General features: G+C 39.9%; 2 long non-coding RNA genes across 2 annotated transcripts in view; one reads left to right on the top strand and one right to left on the bottom strand.

Moving 5' to 3' along the window:
* The window catches only part of LOC142924421 (uncharacterized), a 258403-nt gene that overhangs the window by 196101 nt on the left and 40918 nt on the right, over nucleotides 1–21384 (top strand). The gene's annotated exons all lie outside the window — the stretch shown is intronic.
* Nucleotides 2513–21384, bottom strand: part of LOC116941900 (uncharacterized) — a 55651-nt gene continuing 36779 nt past the window's right edge. Inside the window, exon 4 of the long non-coding RNA XR_012941631.1 lies at nucleotides 2513–4699. This is a non-coding gene — a long non-coding RNA (uncharacterized LOC116941900). The remainder of the gene's footprint in view (nucleotides 4700–21384) is intronic.

Genomic DNA, 21384 nt, shown 5'->3' with positions numbered 1-21384 from the left:
ATATGTGACGTAACAAGTTAATTGAAAAAAATAATAAATTATTAGCGTCACTCAAGAAAGGAAAAATCTTAACCGGTTTCACACCTGATGATGACTGCTTGTGTTGCAGTCGAAACGTCGTGAGAATTTTATTGTTTTATATATATTTTATTGGTTTATTGTTTCCCTTCAACGTGACTTTACCGAAAGAACCAAGAATACGGTCTTCTCACATCAAATATGTAATTTTATCAAGGTGTTATACGCTTGCCAGCTTGTGCACATTAATGCTGCAGCTGGACTACATAGCGGTTCAAAATAACGTCTTCGTTAGACGCAAATCATGAGGTAGAATTTCTTTCACAGAGTTTCTGCAGTACAATAGTTTTCATTTCAAATGTTTCTACGAAACGTGGGCCGATGTATTGGCGACAATATATTTCCTTGTTCTCTCCCTTGCATTGTTTATCATCCTGTCTTGTTTGTAGTGTTTGTTAACTCCGCTACGGTTGGACTGGCATTACCATTGGTTTCGCATATTCCATACAACAATTAATTAGTGCACGCACAATGCAATGCACGTATCTCAAGTGTAAGACTGCTGGGTCGCTGCATCGTTTAATCCCACAAGGTCCTGAGGCAAGAGGGATTGCAATTGGTGAAAAATGGAGAAGCTTTATCATATCAATGAAAGCAAATATAAATGAAGACTCAAGCAGAGTGGCTTATTAGCATACACTTTAGTACGTTTTACGAACATTTCACTGCATAAAACAAATTACTTGCTGTTACCACTGCAGATTTCCGTCGACCACCTCAACGATGTTACTGACATATTTGCGAGTCTAGCCATGTATTAGAAGAACAGCATGTGGCGACTAATAGTGGCTTCAGACACAATTTATACTGTGACAAATATAATCCATCTTGTTTTTTTCTCTCCACTTAAAAAGTGCAACAATTCTAGAAGAAACACGCATGCACAACAAGGGAAACATCCCGCCATACAAACTGATATGGTTGTTGCTTTTAGTGTATGTATGTTGAACTTCTTTCGTACCGTACGTAGCCAACCTTGCTAATCGGAGGTGCAACTGTTAAGGATGGAACAGCGGAGTCGTGTGGTCAGCACAATATCTGGCCACTTTTGTCTTCCTAGTGCAGATTTTTTTGGTTTTAACCACACCAGGTCTTATAGAATTTAAGTTCAAATCAGCCTTGTAGGGAACCAGTAAAAGTGATGTTACCACTGACCACTGATATCAGCCGTGGTCGAGAATTGGAGATACATCGCAAGATGCAGAGTACAGTTCACCCACCGCTATACCACTGCTCCCCACACAACGCAACTCCCACACATACAAACACCCAGTAAAAAGTGAAAATTGGGCATGCTAGACTGTTGGCATTCTCAAATGTAACTGTCATAAGTTATTTTTAGACAACAAAACGAAATAAATCTACTCGCCATTTATGTTCTTTTCGACTTAACAGAATTGTTTTTTCCAGTTTTGAATGCCAATTTGGAACAACATGACTAGTCCAAAACCAATAGTTTGCTGCTAAGTATGTTTTGTGTGTGCATCGTATGGATATTTTGTAGTGGCTGTGGCTCAAAGCATTGCTTTAAAATGTGTTAAGAGTAGAGTAAGAAAAATACTGAGAAATAAAAACCTCTCTTGGAGAAGAAACCTTTGGCAAGTTAAACATTCTCCTAAAAAATTCAAAGAAAGGTCCTTAATAAATAGCTGTTAAAATAAACCTACGATGATCTCAATGGCATTGAAATGTTTCAGGCAAAAATATATATTTAAAATAAAAAAAAATACTTAAGTGTACAGATGTTATTGCTGTGAGTTGAATGTAAGTCATGGTATTTTTGTATTATTATTCCAGTAATATAAAGTGGTGCTCATAAGATAATAAAAAAGGATCCGGATATGTGCTGCAAACTGCATAGCCACATACTGCCTTGATGAAACACAGCTTTAGGTAAATTGACGTTCCCAAAATGCCACACCGCAGCACGCTTTGGCAGCCATCCCACACGGCACAAGCGAGAGAAATCAGGCCCTGCCCAATTCACCCTTTCTTCTTTCTTCTTGGGCTGTGACTGAGGGCTTGCATGAGTGCTCTGGACCGCACCTGTTTAAACACTGGGCAGAGTGGAGGGGCCAGGAGCTTGCACGAGCCTCTGAACCCAAACTTTCAGCGGAAGAGTCCTTGCCCATTGTGCAGTCAACGTCTCGGTGTGACACGCGCCTAATATATTTGCGTATTATAAGCGGGCAACTTGCACACGTTGTAAAATGCTGGTCACCGGTGGAGTTTTTTTTGCAACAAAACCACGGCGACAAGGTCCAAACTTGGCCGCTGTTCACTCTTGAGAGCTGTGTTCTTCCACCCTTGCCCAAGTGTGTTGTTGTGTAAGTGTAGCTTGTGGGTAAGCGCCTGAGCGGAGGTAACAAGGCAGCCTGTGAAACTATCGCGGTAGATGCTGGCAAGATTTAATATACACGCACAAAAGTTCAACAACAGTCTGATAAGCCCTTTATTAAAGTGAGACACCAAACAAGGGCTCTCAAAAATGGTTTAAATACGCAGTAGATGACAAACTTGAGAATAATACACGCACGCATACCTCTTAACAATGTGAATGCGACAAACAATACATTAAATAATTAATTCCTACTATTATTCACGTGCTTTACTTATTTATTCCTTTTTATTCGTGCGTTTAACCATCATGGTGTTTGCCGTGAATTGATATAACAATGAATAAATACTTTAAATGGACACATGCTGCTCTTTTGTCAGCACCTCTAGATGAGGGCATCTCTATGCCAGGGAGCATAGACATGGAAGCATAGAAGTACAGCACAATGATGGATTTGCTGCACTGCCCTCAACTGCCCATGGTGGTCACCCATGCCAAGCACTGTCCAGGCTTAAACCCACTTAGCTTCCGAAATCTGACGAGATTGCACGCATCATGGCCGATGTGGTCCTTCGTCACAATCTATGCTGTGCTTAGCATTAAATAACTGTACAAATATTTTCAATTACTGTAATAGTGTCCGTGATAAAATGTAGTAAAAAGGTATACTTAACATATTCTTAGTTCTTTCGGTAAAGTCACGTTGAAGGGAAACAACAAAATAATAAAAATATATATACTTAACATGTTGTGAATTTGGAACGGTCAATGTTGGTTGTAGTCATAGGCAGGAATAGATAGGTAATGCATTGCTAAAATCACGTTTTTTTATGGATACAGGTAAATATAACTAAACTTTATGTCACATCTTAATTACAAATCATGTTGCACAATTTAGAATATGCACTAGAATCATGAACACATTTAAAAAGTGACATCAAAAACTCATTGTATACAATTAAAGTACAGTCTTTAATTACAATTAAAGTACAATAATGAATGTTACAGGCCATGGTTTTTACTCCACACTGTAGGATATACTTACGTATCCAGAATGCATTGCTCTGTGTTACAAGGCGTGAAGCCAACACAACATTGAGTGAAACATGAGTAAAGTGAATTTATGAAATACAAATACGCCAAATTGCTTTGTGCTTATGTATTGAAGCTGGGTGTACAGCGGTGGGGCAATTGTTCGCCACTGCACAATGAACCCCACAACCCAAGTTAAATCCCTGCCCCACAACTAACATCAGTGGCTGCTTCTACCCCCCCCATCACCAACCGGCACAGTGACTAACTCACGCAGCTTTGAGAGGTCTTCATCCACTGGTGAATTGGATAAGGAATCTATCTACAGTTTCGATGACAATTAAAACATATCAACAAAAAAATATGCGAACTTTCCACGTGTATAGTTGCTGAAGAAGGCGTGAGTTTGGATGTTATTATTTTATCTTTATTGGCAAAACAATCGCTTGTGGATTTGTATTATTTTTCCTATCTTGCATCCGCACATTTAAAATCACATTGACTTCTACACCAGAGATTTAAATCCGATACATTTATGACAGATTTACTTAAGAAAATTGCCCAAAAAAATATATTAAATTATACTAATGATGGGTGTGCTTATAAAATACAAAATAACATGCCTGCTGATTATATTATAAATTCAACATAGCTAATTATCTTAGATGTAACTATAAAACAAACAAGAGCAAATGAGACATTTCCTTTTCCATTTCATCAGTAAACAGTTTGAGCTTTTTTTTTAATGAGGCAACTCGAAAAACCTATGGCATTTTTTTTAATTTTTAGCACACTTATTGAAAGTACAGTTCTGTACTGCATACGCGTACTCAGCATAGAACATAAATAATTGAATGAATGAAAGGTTATTAATTTTAAAAAAATCCTTTCGCGTAATTATGATTTCAATACATCTCTGTCAGATTTATTTATGGATTCAACATACTTCAATGTTCGGCGTTTTTTTTTCTTCTTCATGTGAAATAGGACTTGTAAGGTAGAATCACCGTTGCGTATCCATAGGTCCAGTATTTGCTTGCAGGACCCTGTGGAAAGATGGTCTCGGCTATGAGCCAATGCCCTCTGCATGAACGGGCGCTCAATGTGCCCTTTTGAGATGGCGCACGCGCTTGCATTAGGGAGACAAGTTCGCGTCCATGACCTTTCTCGAGACGTGAGCTCTTGCCCTCGAAGGACCTTCTGCACATCTCCGGTTCGCCGGTTCGAAATCCAATCCCGGGAGTGAGCATCCTGGAAGCACATTTTCCTTCAAAGAAGATACCGGGCCAAGTGATCTCGCCCACCCTGTGGACATCACAGATCCCATGACGCTCAATGCATGAGTAGGCCTCCTCCTGCTTGGTGTCACAGCCACTCAATAATACAACAGGTCACCATACCTGAAAACCAACAAGCCGTTCCTGTAAACCAACCACACCTAATCTAATTGGGTTAGCTATGCACCTTGAAATGTAAACACACGTACAGCATATTCTTGGTTCTTTCGGTAAAGTCACGTAGAATGGAAACAATAATATAATAAAAATAATAAAAATATTATTTTATTGTTTCCCTTCTACGTGACTTTACCGAAAGAACCAAGAATACGAATACCTGCAGTCACGAAAGCTTTAAATAAAAAAAAAACACATACAGCATTTAATATTAAACTCATTACACTACTAGAAACTCTTTTGCGTTGCTTTCATGTGCTACGGTTACAACAACGATAATGGTAATATACTCATTGTTTCCAGAAAACATGTATTGTCTCGTTGCCTTGTGGCATTAAAATAAATCAACCCTCGATAGCAGCTTGACCCACAAGCATGTGGCAACATATTTATGTCTCGTCCTTGAGTTGCCCCTTCATTACTAGGCCTCGCTTTTATAAAATCACGTCCTATTTCTGACCTTAGCCTGTTTGGTCCTGTTGTTTTCACACCTAGTCAGCACCCTAGACCCTTATCATGACACTTAATCTCTCCGGCAGAATGTTACGTACCTCGGAAACATGATAAGACAAGCCAATGCGGTGATTTTGTGTTGCCAGTTTGAAAGTAATCATTGGTTCCCACGTGCCTATACGTGACCCATTCCCCAAGTCAATTGAAGCCATTTATGCATTGGGAATTAATTTGAGCATGTGAAGAACAAACTGCCGGAGGCAAAACATTCAAGAGAACACGTTTCGACTTTCTCCGATTCCCTGATCTGATAAGTAACCGTTCTTATTCAAGCGAGGATATTACTTGGTTCATTTTCATGCTTCACCGTTTGTGACTGAATTAACACGACTTATTAACTCAATTAACCCACTGTAAGTAACTGGAGGAACTGACGCCAGGCTCAGGGTGCACTTACATTATTAGCATTATTTTCCTTGTGGACATGAGCGTGTTTCTGCTTCAGCTCTCTGTTTAACTCGCCCGAAAGAACAGTGCCTGAGAGATTCAGGCAGCGACAGCAATTTGAGACCCTTCTGTATCTTAGTTCCTTTTTTTTGCTCATGTGACAAGGGAAAAGAAATAATATTGCCCTTGCTGAACTCCACAGAGTATGGTCTCTGCTTCGGAAAAAAAAACATTACGTGCCTCTTGCCTTGAGTAATACAGCCGAGAAGGTTACAGGCATTGCACTTTTAATGTCAACATTCCCGGTTTTTTGTAGAGTGGAAATATGTTCTCACAATCGGAGGACACACTATTTTATTCAAAAATAAACCTCTCAATTTGTTAATAATATGAATAATAAGTGTTAGGATTGTAAAAAAAAATGTGTGTGTTTATAATAGATGGAAAACGATTCAATATATTTCACGAGCGCACTCAACATCCACCGAATTTATCCTCGCATTTGATATTGACATTGGTGTTTAACCAAAGGATTTGGCAAATTTTGGTGATTATAATTCTCCAGGAGCCAATCACACGTGCGCCTTCCGCGGAGGTGGCCTGTGATGTTTTAACACTAAAATTTGCTGCTCAAAATGTGTGAGCACACGAAAGCCTCCCGAGCCTGTGGATTTCCGTACCGCTGGATCTCAAGTGAGTTGAAGGCTTCGTTTTAATCGATTAGGCATGTTTGCAGCAAAGACACACTTCTCTAGAGAACCTCAGCCTGTGCGTGCACTACATCTGTTGTTTAAAAAAGACAAATTTCATGTTTTCAAAGCAGTACTTGTTTTAATTATATTATGATCTTTATTATTATTATTACTACTACTACAATATTATATTTACTGAATACATTTCACGGCCGATAATGGAGTGCAGAATGTTAATATTAAATTCAATTATTTTGAATGTACATAACAAACTGTTACAGTTATATTTTATCGGTATGCTTTGCCAATGTTTTTGTTTTAAAGGTTAATATTTGACACGTATCCATAACATGTGCAGGTGCAAACTATGATTGGTTCTGCAAAACATGACTGTTTAAGGTTTCAGTGAGATATTAATTAAAACAAAACATGCCGATAGAGACGCCGTCATGAAGTACAGTATAACTTTCAAATTGACAATACTATAAATGGTTAATCTAAACGGGATCTAAGATCTGCCTCTCACATCGTCCACAGAGGCGTTCTTGTTTACGTGCTGAAAGCGATGCTCCAGGCGGAAGAGCCGAAGCTATCACCACCTCCAAAAAACATGCCAAGCTCAACTGACCGCTGATGCAGAAAATGCGAACAACCTTGTTAACCCTGCAAACTCCCAGTCGTCCTTGTTTACACGTCCAAACCCTTACGCGATGAAGTAAACACTAGGGCAATGATTTACGAAACACTGTTTCATTATCGCATTGCACTCCAATGAACGAAAGCCACAAAATTAGCTCAGATTGGGCGGCATTTGCAATAACTAATTTATTAATTAATAAAGAGAACAAGTGCTCCCAGCACACCTTCATAGAAGAATGTATGATGCTACTACTTTTTTTTTAAACAGATGTTTAGATGACAGTAACACTGTTTGATTTTGAACAAAATATAATGCTATCTTTTCTCACATTTTGTGATGTGAATTATAATGAATGAAACAGATTTCTACCCCAAGGGGGTATAGGGGTAGATAGCTACACAGATTTTTTTGTTAATTAGCTTCGTGCAAAAAATATAATGAACACTTTTCTAAAAAATGCAGAATGTAATCCTGACGACCAATTTTTCACTGAAATGTGCAAAACAATTTCACTGAAATGTGGAAAAAATTTCAACAGCACGTCGCAATGTGAGCCTTGACCAAGGCCACAAGGATACCATGCAGCAGAGTTTGAATCTTCTGCACAGGGGAAGGCAAACTCGACATAACTGAGGATTCCCTTCTTTGCAACACAAATAAAATAACCGCATTGCAATGTGAACATCATTTACGTTCACACCTTTATGTGTGTCCTATATATGCAGAACCATCCAAAGCCTGATTACGTTATACAAATTCTACATATATATTAATAGAGCAGCTATCCATTCAAGTGGTGTTGGGTTTCACTAAAACATACAAAATAATTATCATTCTGAACTTGCATGTACTACACAAAGCAACTTTACCCTTTGCTTTGATGACATTTATACCAGATAGACCAATTATGACCAAATATGGCCTATCTATATAGAAAATCATACACAATGTCGTATTATTAAACATTTCATAATTTGACCATTCCACCTCCACACAATCACCTACTCCTGTCAGTAATGTGGTAGGGCCTTGTCGATTGCTTGCTCGAGACACTGCTGGTGGAAGGCCCTCTAGTGAGCCCCTATTTGGACTACTCTACCATGCTGAGCAGACATCGTGATATCGGTGGGAGTACCCACCACACAGAACCTCCCGATGAACAACGTGGGGGCTTATGTACTATATATATAACAGTACAAATTCCAACACCTTGGCAAGTTTGTTGTACTGAATCATCAATATGACAGGTATTAACTTTGTATGTACGTGTGTTGAACTTCTTTCGTACCGCACGTAGCCAAACGGTGCAGATTGGAAGGACAACAAACTTCAACAAACTAAACACAAAAACATCTTTGGACATACACTATTTGGAAGGCAGATGTAGAAAATCTAGGCATTTACATTTACAGGGTTGAATGTGTTAAACTTTTTGCAGGATTACACACGCTAAGCACTGCACGTCAGCGAGCGACTTGCAGTGACCGCTGTGGGTTTGTTATTGTACGCAGCATATAGGTAGGCATTCTGCACTAAATGTATTCCCAGAGTATTTAAAGGTTACGTTTGCAGGTGGGTGAAGCACCGCTCAGAAACCAGCAATTTTCCAGCAACTGCTGTCTAAAGCAATGATTGCTGACAGAAAGCAGCCGTTGTGCTTTGTTCTATAATTTGCTACATTAGCACCCCCCCCCCCCCCCCTTGCATAGGTGTGGGAAGTATCATCGTGTCCACTGCTTCATAAAATGTGGTTGGGCGCAAATTAAGTTGGATAAGTTGGAAACAGTATCTGTACAACAAACAGCCGAGAATGAAAATATATTTTCTGCTCAGTTTGATGGAGTGTGGGGCAATAAGACGAATCCCTTCTGGTTGTCAGTTTGAAATGTATTTTGTTTGCGATCATGTTACATAAATTAAATGGTTTTCAAAGAGATTTTCCTTCAGCATCCATTGTGCAGTGCGCATTATAGCGTAACTAGTTCACCTCTGATGTGTAGTCAGATATATGAAGCATGAACCAAAAGTACCTGAGGCACAGCTCTCTCATCGGTGCTTTTTGAATTTGTCCATTTAAAATTATCATGAAAATACAAAAAAATGGTACATCATGATTCCCTGAAGCATATAGAAAGGGTTGTATTGTGATGCTCAGAATTATTTCTACATAAATACTTATAAAATCACGTAGCCTCTTGTGCGGGGCAACCAGCCTTCGCCTTTTTTTTACCTACGTGACTTTACCGAAAAAAACAAAGAGTATGGATCCTTGCAGTCAAGAAAACTTCAAATCTAGAATTAGCCTTAGGCTTAGAAATAAAGCAACACTTAAATAAAGAGGCAGGCAAGCAGACAGCCAGGCAGGCAGACCTCCTGGTATATAACTTTCGCAGCTTAGCATTGTGACAGAGGATCCCTGAGTCTGACGGAACTTACAAGCGGCCTCAACGCATCATGAGGATTAGCCCAGGGTATCCGTCCCCCGGTGCTCAAGTGGATGATGTCTTGAGAGCCGAATGATCATGTGCTTGGCACTTCTAAGGTGGCAGTAAAAAAACAAAATATATATGGTCAGACCATCAGGCAGCCTTTAAGTGAGCAATTTACACCAACGTTAAAACACCGCAAAGCTTTTCACTTTACCGTTAACTTGAGCTCATGGTAAATAAAATGTCAGGCTTGCAGCTATCTGGAAAAGAAGTGCTCCTCAATATCTATAGCCAAAGAAAGTTTCACTGCAGTTATTGTTGTAAATAGATTATTACGAATAATTGTTACAGGTTAGATCCTGCAAGTACATTCCATGCACGTCACCATGAGTGTGGGACACACTCTACTGAAAAGTTGTCTATGAATGCTGCAACGACAACAACAACAACAACAACAAAAACCCCATCAAGCTGTGCCATTGCATTACTTCGTACATTCCGCAGATTCGGCAGTCATTCCGGCAACTTTAACACTGCACAGTATCACACCGAGCCAACGTGTTTATGTTGACTTAAAGGCACATAATGCATTGTGGCATGCATGGCTGGCGGGATGATTGGAGGGGGCAGGGGAGTCTGGGGGTCTGTGCTCTAGACGTGTCCAGGCCAGCCCTCTGCAGAGGCCCGAGACTGCGCAAATTGGTGCAGTGAGGCCCGTGACTGTGTAAATTAACGTGGGGAAAATCACATCCCACCTGCCCTCTGACATAATGACCACACACGCATGGCACTTTGACCAAATTAAGTTACGTTCCCATTTTGTCGTTTTAGGTTTTACTTTTTTTCTTTTCCAAGGCATGCAAACTGGCAGCTTTTACCCACAATTTAAATAGCAAAACTTGCTCAAATAAATAATATCACATCAAAATGGATGGAGGTCCCGCCATGAAACGTCGGTCATGGGGGTTGATTGGCCACACTTCACCATACTAGTCATTGTGGGTTGTTAATGGGTTTCAATGTATATTTTAGTTATTTATTTTCTCAAGTCGTATTGTTTATACATGTATACACAGTATTTTGGCACGAATCCCGCCTCTGAATGGGAAAACGCATACATTATTGTGAACTGGTTGGAAGGGTGGTGGAGTGGTAAGCACGCTGCACTGTGTGAATCTGATGACATGAGTTTTATTCCCTGCCATGGCTAACATCAGTGGAAATTGATTTCTATTGAAACTGGTGGCGGGCCTCCTCTTTACCAATCCTCACTGATCAACATGGTGAAATATGGTCAAACAACTCCCATAACGGACATGGTGTGGGAAGACCTTTATCTTGCTTTGTAAACCAAGCATATTCATCGGTAATAAATGTTAATCCAAAGAAAGAAATGTTAATCCACAGATTTCTCAAAAATTCAACGCTAGTTGCCAAATAAAGGCTTTGCTGTAATATTTAAAGTTCGGTTAACTTGTATGTATATATATTGAACTTCTTTCGCATTGTACATAGCCAACCGTGTTAATTGGAGGTGCATTCCTCCAAATTCTAAAGTTAACCAACCATAAACCACACATTAAATTGTATACCAGTACTCTGGAAGCTTGATAAATAAGCAAACATTATACATTTCTCTCTCCACATAAAAAAGCATGTGTTTTTACACTTCCCGTGAACCACAAGGCCTTCTGGGAGTATAATTTCAGTATCATTAGTTCAACAAAAGCAAACTTTGGACCGGTTTTGACATACAGTGTCTAATCAGAGGAGTCAGGCTTGTTTGAACAAATGCTGGTAAACTGAGAGATGTCATAAGCAAGGACCCTCTCTGTAAGATATTGGTCTCAGTTCAACGCAAAATGATATGACACATAATACAAAATAATCATGGGCACCGTTGTGGACGCTGTTGATTATTTTTGTGTTGTGTAGAAGGTTGGTTCATTTGTGTGAGAGTATAAGTTTGGATGCAGACACACTTGTGTATATGTATGTTTATAATGTAGTATCATTATTGTGCTTCCCACTCGCTTCTCACTCGCTTCCCACTCCACTTGTTTTCTCATTCATTCACACCTGATGACGGTTGCTTGTGTTGCAAACGAAACGTCGTATTCTATTATTTATTTTATGGGGTTTTTTTCTACGTGACTTTACCGAAAGAACCAAAGAGTAATTCCTGCAGTCACGAAAGCTTCAAATCAAGTTTGTTTTTGATAGTGCCTAGACTTTAGAATAAAAAAAGAACTTTAATGCACACAGCAATCTTTTATGTCTGGCATACTGATATCAAAGTTATGGGCCAAAATGCATGTTTTTTTTGCATTTGAACAATGAATGGAGACCATCAAATAAAGCGCCACATGTACATAATGGGAGTATTCATTTGTATACAGCTTCTGAAAATTATTTCATCTCGTATCTTTATATTTTGACTGGGTGCCGTCTTTGCCATTGTATATGGCTGAAGGTAAAGCTTCATTATACTGCACGTGCCCACTGAAACAAATGCCCGATTTATCTGTGAAGTTTTTTCCTTTCAAACAATTTGGGACGTTGAAAGCCCAGACTGCTCAGAGATTTCTAAGCATGTTTCCTGCATGGCAACACAGAATTCTATTCATTGAGTGAACGCTGTATGGTAACAGCGCTACATAAACACGGCAGTATGTTTTTTTTACGATTTACACGTTCCCGCTGAAAACGTCCCAAAATCTTGTAAGATGCCTTTCATTATAAATTAAAATCTGGAAAGGGTGGATGGGGGGGGGGTGGTAATTTTCAGTATATTTGGTATAATGAATAATTTTACATGCTCAATTGAAATGTAATGGAGGGTCCCTGCTGCTTCTCAGAACCCTAAGAGCATGCATCTCCCCAAGAGAACCTCGGAGAGTGGAGATATGTATAGGCTCCCAATCTGGCTTCAAAGAAGCTTCTGTCTCTTTGGGAGCTCATCTAGGTTATGTTGCCAATGAACATTCATCCAGTCGATGAATTTCCTTCATCTCTGCTTGTTCAATGGGACAGACAAGGTCATCTTTCATTCTGAATATAGCTTCAACTTTTATTCGAGTATTGTAAACGTCCGAAATACAATTGCAATTGCGCTCAGCGATACAGTAATCAGTACAACGCAAAAAACGTTTTTTTTATATATATACTAGAAAATATTTGGCCTACTCTTCCATGCCTGCCAAACGTCTTGCGAGATTTGGGAGTACTAAATGTGGATTAAACGTATGCAGTCACCATTGTGAATTAAGAAACAATTATTTTAATTACACTGAGAGGTCGACAAAGGAACATTTGGTTTACAGATAAGGCAAATTAGAAACATAACTTTGATAATTAAAGTAAATATATGTACGTATGTTGAACTTCTACAGCACCGTACATAGCCAACCATGCTAAATGGGCATGGGAAGGACACATAGCTAAAATGAACGATGGGAGGTGGTCAAGAATAATTCACAGTAATAGAAAGAAACCCGATGGAGATGGATCCATCGCATCCACTCACGTGCATGTGCCAGCTGGAATTACATATCGCGGGACCAAGACGTCATGGATTGTGGAGGGCTTCATCCAGCAGTAGATTGAGCATGACTGATGATGATATACCCTAGCTACTTTAATATAACGTTTTATTTCTATACGCTTGTTTACCCAGCAAAGCCTCACTGAGTCTCATGACTCTTGTTAAGGAGGGTCCTGCCAAGTTTTCACATTAGGGGGCGATGTTGCTATGTGTAGTCCCAATTCAGAAATTTACCAGTAATTGTTCAACATTGGGACGATTGGCCAATACCAGTTACCATGTAAAAAAATCTATATTTTACGGGGGGGGGGGGGGGGCGCATAGAATTCATACAGGGAGGGCACAAAGAAAAGAGCCCTAGTTAGGAATCGAACATAGACGCGAATTGCCGTAAGGCCCAAGTGGCTCCACTGTGCCACCGTGCCTCTAAATTATTGAATCTATGAACTTGGGGAAATATATTGGGTTTTTATTGTAGAAAATGCCTTTTCGTAAAGTGGCTGGGTCATGGAGTGGGTTAGCAACTGGGCCGGGTGTGCATGCAGTTGACAGTTTGATTGCCATCACCTGCAGGGAATTACCAAAGTGTGCCACCCGTGCAAAGAGGACACTAAAGCCCTTGCAACGTCATTTACAGGAGTAGGCCATTACATTCCAGTGTGAAACTCCAAATTACGCAGGATGAAGCAATAACCTGCAGAGTTACGTCGACCCAGTTTCTCCAGTGCCAATGGGCTCGCAGGTGGTTACATGACGAACAATTGTAGATTATAATTTGTAAAATAAAAAAATATTGAGGGTTTAAAATCTTGACCTAAAGCTTTCTTGACTGCAGGAATTCATATTCTTTGGGCCATTCGGTAAAGCCACGCAGATAGAAAAATATATATTTTTTAAAATGTCTCCTGCCTCGGCAGCTCTCTCGCTATGTTTTCACCTGATGACGATTGCTTGTGTTGCGATCGAAACGTCGTGATAATTTTTTTATGTTTCTATCTACGTGGATTTACCACAAGACCCAATGAATATAATATTTAGGGTTTTGTTTAATGAAAAATAAGTATTTTTAAAAATGCAGGATGGTCTGCCATTGTCATTTATGTAACCAGGCAAGAACCCAACGGGACTCAAGCAAGACGGAAACTTTGTGAATACCATTAATAGTATGAATACGTTTAATTCCGTTTATTAATACACTGCTAGGTGAGAGTTCATCACCATCTTTCAGTCATGGGGGTTTTTGACCATACTTCACCATTCCGGTTCACAGCGCAATATGCTAACCACTTCATCACCGCTCCCCCGCCCATGGTAACATATAGAATTAAATGTGTAAATATATGTGAGTATTATTTTTCACATGTATGCCAACGATGTAGGCGATTACTACAATATAGCATGTGACTATAACGCACATCGTTTCTGTTGTGTGTATATATGTGCTGTTTGGGCACTACAGTGCAGTTATACCGCACTACTCATTTGGGAATGAAACCTCATGTTTGCACAAGCAAAGGAGGGATTGAATCCAGTTTTAAATTAACAGCTAACGAGATTCTGCTAATGAGTAACTTAAATGTGAGCACAGGAATGCTTCAAGGATGTTAAACCAATGTCATTCTTATTTTATGAAATATAGTTATAGGCAATATATTAGATATGAATTTAATACAAACGTATGAATAATCTGCATTGAAGCATTAAATATTCCCAGTGCTTGAAATGCTACCAAAGAACCAAATGTCCTTAAAATATGGCAATAAACGTTGTTGTTGATTTTACGAAATTATTTTGGGTTTAAGTGCAAGACAGCGTGGCCACACAAATTGGCTACTCCTTTATGGGAATTTCGAACTGCGCAGGTATCCCTTTGCACACCATCAGCTCAGCCCTGAGGAAGAAAATTACTGGCCTCATTAATGAGGTGTCAAGCCCACTGCAAGTCTTATCATACCTCTAATTATTTGATATTGAGCACCAGTGAAAAAAGGAAATGTATGCTCATTCCTTGACTGGGTTGCTATGGGGCTAATGCACCGTCCTCTCATCCCAATTCCACGAATTTTATTCCAACATAATAAGCCAAGTGTACAAAGTGCTTTGCCCAGGTAGATGTAGCCTGAACCGAGTTTTTAATGATTAAAATATTGATAAATTAATACACTCAGCTGAAGGTGCCATTGATGCAAACGCTGGTTGGGTACCAAGTGAAAATTATGTTTTTTAAGGGTTCTCGAAGTCGGGTCTCTACAGCAGTTTTTCCACCGATTTTCCACATCCACGTGCCAGGTGCACCTAACACAATTTGAATTTTTTTTATGCCGAGGCAGCATTCAATCACCTCTAACAGCCAAACCAGGCGTGAACAACTTGGAAATCGTACAGCAGACCACTCTATGTGTATGGTCATGTATCCTCTAACTTTAGTCGACCAGTGGTGTGGCGAAGCTTCAATATGCGAACTGCGGTGTTGTATGACAACATTATAAAGTTGTGCTAATGTGTTGTAGCAGCATTCAAATACAATCGTCACGAAAGTAAAATCAAATTGACTTCTACATCAGATATTAAAAACTGGAATTAGAATTTGTGAAGAGTCAGACCCGTCCATAGAAAGCGTTCAATATTCTTACCTTTCGGATTGTATTCTGTATTGTCTTAATCTGGAGCGCCCTCTTCAGGCCCTTGAGCGATCACTGCACTATATAAGTTGGCTGGAGCCAATACATGCCTGTCTGTTTTTTTAGTATTAAAATGTGATTGTATGCTATGGGAACCCATAGACTTTGGAAACCCATAATCATCGCTGTGTGCAGCGAGGCCACGTTTTAAGTTGCATTGATTTGAAAAAAATAGCAATGTCTTAAATTTGTCTTGCTAACGTGAAGCACTGCTTGCCACCAAGTCTAATTAATATCACGATTCACTGACATTAATTTGATGCATCAACATTTCAAAGTCGTGCCTTCACCTATAAAAACAATTCCCATACGTAGATTAGGAAAATTGGTCAACAAAACAAACGCGTTCATATATTAGTCTAAAGAGGAGTTCCATTTCAGCTGAGCGCCACTTAGGAGCGCAGGGTTACATTATGCTGGATTCCTCAAGAAGCATATTCACTCACGTTGAGTTATATTAACAGTCTTTACTGCCCCCTATTGATAATATACTAAACAGACATCCAATTAACCCATTTCATTCGATGCATCTCGTCGCAAGTTATGATATGACGACTGCTATTTCAAAACAAGCAGTTTGGTAAGGCCCTCGTTAAACAGTGGATTGATCATGGCTCATGATGGCCAACAACAAAGTAAAAAAAAGCATCCTTTGTTATCAAAACAAGTCTCTTATTAAATGTCGAATACAAATTTATCGCAAGTGGAGCAGTGATTACGTAACTGACAAAATATGTTGTTTGAATATGCTATAAATGCCCTTTCTTATTATGTTCGTATTATTTGCCAAAATAAATGTCTACATATGTAGTGACATCGCGGATGTCACCGTGTAATGCCGGCCCGAGAGAGGCACGGCGTGCGATGTAGCGACATCGCGGACACCTCTAGGATGTGGGTGCAGTACCGGTCCTAGAGGGGCTGGGTGAGCGCTGACTGACAGCGCTGGATCGCACCACGCTTGGCGTGCAGTGCCGGCCCCTACAGGATAGGCTGTGCAAGTGCCGGCCACGGGAATGGGATGACTCAGGGCCGTGGCATTCTGGTTGACCCCAGAGGACTACGTGACCGGTTAAGTCTACACAGGGCCCCCAAGTGGGGGCTAGGGGTGGTCACGTGTCAGGGTCGAGATCCTGCTCGAGGATTCCGGAAGGTGGGCGTGGCTAAGGGCGGGGCCAGCCACGCCACAGAGGATATAAGCCGGGTCCCCTGAGAGGGACCGACTGCTGTTGTTCATCCTGAAGAAATCTACGTTCTACGTCCTACAGAGTCTCCAACACGTGGACCCGGACCCGGACCCAAGCTGTGGTCCGGTCCGTTGTAGCTAGTTACATTATATTAGTGTAGTTAGCCTGGTGGTCACCACCATAGGTTGTTATTCTGTTAAGGGGCAGTTACCCCGTGTGTTGGTGTTAATAAATGTAGTGCCTCCAAAGAATACGTCTGTGACTCAATTGAACTCACGACACATAAAATCCTACATATGAGGGATGAATTGCGGACTAAACATTCTCCAATTTTGGACTTTTAGATGTTTAAGGAAATTTGGTTTGTTTTCTTTTCCTTCAGGAGATGCGGATAATTTACATCATGAAACAATTCAACGTATATTTCTGCTAAGGTAATGTCACCCAATGGATCGAAACAAGTGTTTCCATGATCATCCGAAATTTCACATCCCATGCCCAAATGTATATATACATTTTTGCAATTTGAAAAACCGGAACACATCCATTCTAAACTTCCTGTCCTTTATAAGAAAAAAATATTTTTAAGTATAAATATTAATAATTGAATATATACCAAACATACTTTCGGCATTAAATACTCTGCAAAATATTCAGAGTAAATAAAATATATTAAAGTATCCCATATTCGTACTGTTCAAAGATGGTCAACAGAAATACTTAGAATAAGACCTTGAATAAGAGTATACGGTATTTACAACGACAACACTACAAATGTCATTCTGGTTTGTTTTTTTCTCTCAAATCACAACAATTTTCACCACTGAAGGCAATTATTATTGGCCCATGGAAAGCAACGTAAGCAGAATCCCACCGTGAGTTTTGCAAAAAGGAGTTGAGGGGGGGGCAGAATGATTTGGCATTGGAACGAGGCCAGCACAAGCAGCCTTGCAATTTGTCCCCATGATTTATTCCACAGCAGGTTATCAGCACTGCCTCTCACCTAAACCTAATTACCATAACGAGCCCACTACGGACGGCACAAGTGTAATTTTCTCGCTTGACCACTAATTGCCCTTGGCCCATGAGCTATGAATTGCATCCAGCAGTGAAACCAAATGCCAAGGGGAAAATTCGTCCGGCCACTTCGATGTGACACGCAAGACGGTGGGACTTGTCTGAAAGAGTTTTTATTTAAACCGTATCTTAAAATCCTGATCATAAACCAGATTCTGTACGCTGAACCATGTCAACACTTTATCTTATTGTATGATAACGTTAACCAATAATTAAAATATACCATTAATTGAATTCAATAAATATGTTATACGTATGTATGTTGAACTTATTTTGGACCGTATGTAGCCAACCGCGGCAATTTAAAATAAATAGCAGTTGTATTTTGATTTACAGCTTTCCTGACTGCAGGGATTCATATTCTTGGTTCTTTCGTTAAAGTCACGTAGAAGGGAAACAATAAAATAATAAAAATATATATTTTTTAGTTTATTGTTTTTTCGTATGTTAATGTATGTTTCCCTTCTACAAAAATATATTTTTTATTAAATAAAAAATCTTATTTATGATATTAAATAAAAATATATTTTTATTATTTTATTGTTTCTCTTCTACGTGACTTTACCGAAAGAACCAATAATATATAGCAGTTGTATTGTCAAAAGGAAAAGTTATGGATCAAAGTCACTTTAAAACACTACCCCAAGTATTTTTTTTTAAGTGCAGTGGCACTGCCTATTTTCCAATGGACAGTTGTGTCTATGCCCTGTGGATATCTTCAACCACTTAATATCAATTTGCAACAATCGCATTTTCCCAAGAGCAACGCTGCCCTTTCACGCAGGTGTGCTCTTCCTCAGCCGTCGAACCCTCTCCACCTCTCCATACCACACCCCGCCTATCATCACCACCTCTTCGCCAGCATGTGCTCTTGAGTAAACATGCGTGTCATGCTGGGTCAGCCCAAGCGTTGCAGCTCCCATTTGCCCAATAGGCATTACGGTGCATTGGCAACCAGGCGAGTGTTACCCTCAGCCTGCCCTCCAACCCACCCAGTAAAAAAGCTAAAGGTTAAGCCCCTGAAATATCTTGCTCAAGTCACTGTTTGTAGAAGGGCCTCCGCTACAGGGAACTCTATATGGCCCTTTCGATGGTATTTAGGTCAAGGCGCTTTATACATTAACATACGAAAAGAAGGTAGGAGTGCCTACGACACGCGATGTGGCAATCAATCTGGAAATCTGAAAATACAATGCGCTGCAGTGACCATTTATACTGTGAGGTGGACAGAGGCAGGCGGGGTGATGTGAGGGGACATTTAAGAAACCTACCCATTGTTTCAACTGCAATTTAGAAATCGAACCAGCGATCTCTGGATTGCAGTCCGTTGTGCTCACCATTACATCACGGCAGCAGCAAACGCACCCAGTAAACACAGCCCCAAATGCAAGCGCGAGTCAAATCCACAAGCGACACACACGTGCACAAGGGCGTGCAGATATGCGCCACTTTTTTTTACCAGAGGCCCATTGCTGTATAACCTTACCGGTTCTTATCCCGAATCTCAATCAGCCACGGGGTGGTCAGTCTTGAAAAACCATTCTTCCGTAAGCTTTTGTTGTTCGGCAGGTCGTGTCACTCAGCATTTAGACAACATAATGTTCCACATAGCTAGCTGGCTCGATGTGCGTGTGTGTATGTGGCAGTATCTCTGTCCTTTAGAGGCATTGGCAGAGACCCGAGGCCCATAAGATTTGACACGCTATGCTTACGAATCCTGCAGTGGCATGGACAAGATCGAAGGTGACATTCTTTCTGGAGTGTTTGTGTAGCAACTACCAGTGCAAGAACACGGCGAATGTTGTTTACAAATAAAACATAGAACGCATTACAGAAGTTGTGATGTTCTTGCCACGATATGTTGCATGCCTTGCCAATGTCTTTAAGACTTTTCTCATGCAATGCAGATTTCAATAGTTTTTCGTATGCACCCTATTGAATAATTTCATTGATTACAAAAACGTCCTAACCTATCTACATAATCCATTGCTGCCAATGTGGCCCTTATTATATATGTACTTTCCAGCTGTGGTTCCACAGAATATTATTCCTAATGTGTTACCCTACGTGCATACCATTCTGACAATGGAAAATGGAAAAGTGCCCCATTTATCCTACAATTTGCTTTTTGATTTTTGTAATCTTTTCAATACACAAATCCAAAAAAAGGATGCCTCATTTTCACAGGGCGTTCGCATTATGTTTTATTCCCAGTAAATTTGTTTTTATTTACATCAAGGGATAAATATTAGCTTGGCCCAATTTTTTGTCCAAAAGCCTTTACACAGGGGTCAATATTTACCCACTAACATGCCACATAAACTAAATCATATTCCCCGATGCCATGATGCAGCCTGTCACGTAAATTATACATGGGAAACTATATTTGCCCCACCAATTTTTCAGGCCAAATTTACTCACCCATTACTACTATACCTGTTGGTGACAGAGAACCTTGTCATGTGATTATGAGTCTTTGTTCGTGTGGCTTTTGTTGACATCAAATGCTATAACATATTTTGTACGTTGATATATTCGACCCGTAACATTTTTTATAACCATTGTTTTTTTTTTGTATGATTTACTGGGAACATTGTAAGCCATATTGCAATTGCATCATGTCATGATTTCTCTACAACGATTATAAAACACTGACATACGTTGTACGGTGATAATCCACTGTTGGATGAAGGCCTCACCATTCTATGCCAACTCGGGTGATTGTTTGAACAGACTTCACCATGCTCATCGGTGCAGTTTGGTGAAGAAGGATAGCCTAGGACGAATGTATATATCACTCGTCATAGCCTGGAATCGAACCTGGACGATAATGTTCATTGCACTAACCACTGTGCCACCGATCCACCCCATAGTGTACAGTGTTATGTATTGTTTTTTTTTGTATTTAAATAAAGTACCTGTACAGTGATATTTGATGCAATGGCACTTCTTCTGAGTGTAGCTCTAATATTGTTGTAGACCCACTCAACGCAAGCCGCCACACAATCAGATACGCATGGATCCGAGAGTGTATTGCAATACATCAAGCACTGTGACAGCACACATACACACATACACGCATACACACAAAACACATACATACACACATACACACAAAACACACACACACATACACACATACACGCATACACACAAAACACACACATACACTCATACACACAAAACACACACACACATACACACATACACGCATACACACAAAACACATACATACACACATACACACAAAACACACACACACATACACACATACACGCATACACACAAAACACATACATACACACATACACACAAAACACATACATACACAC

The sequence above is a fragment of the Petromyzon marinus genome, chromosome 13, assembly GCF_048934315.1.
Source record: "Petromyzon marinus isolate PM22_M1 ecotype Great Lakes invasive population chromosome 13, UKy_Petmar_22M1.pri1.0, whole genome shotgun sequence".
In the NCBI taxonomy this organism is placed as follows: domain Eukaryota; kingdom Metazoa; phylum Chordata; class Hyperoartia; order Petromyzontiformes; family Petromyzontidae; genus Petromyzon; species Petromyzon marinus.
Note: the sequence above shows the minus strand (reverse complement) of the source record. Positions and strands in the feature narration are given on the sequence as shown.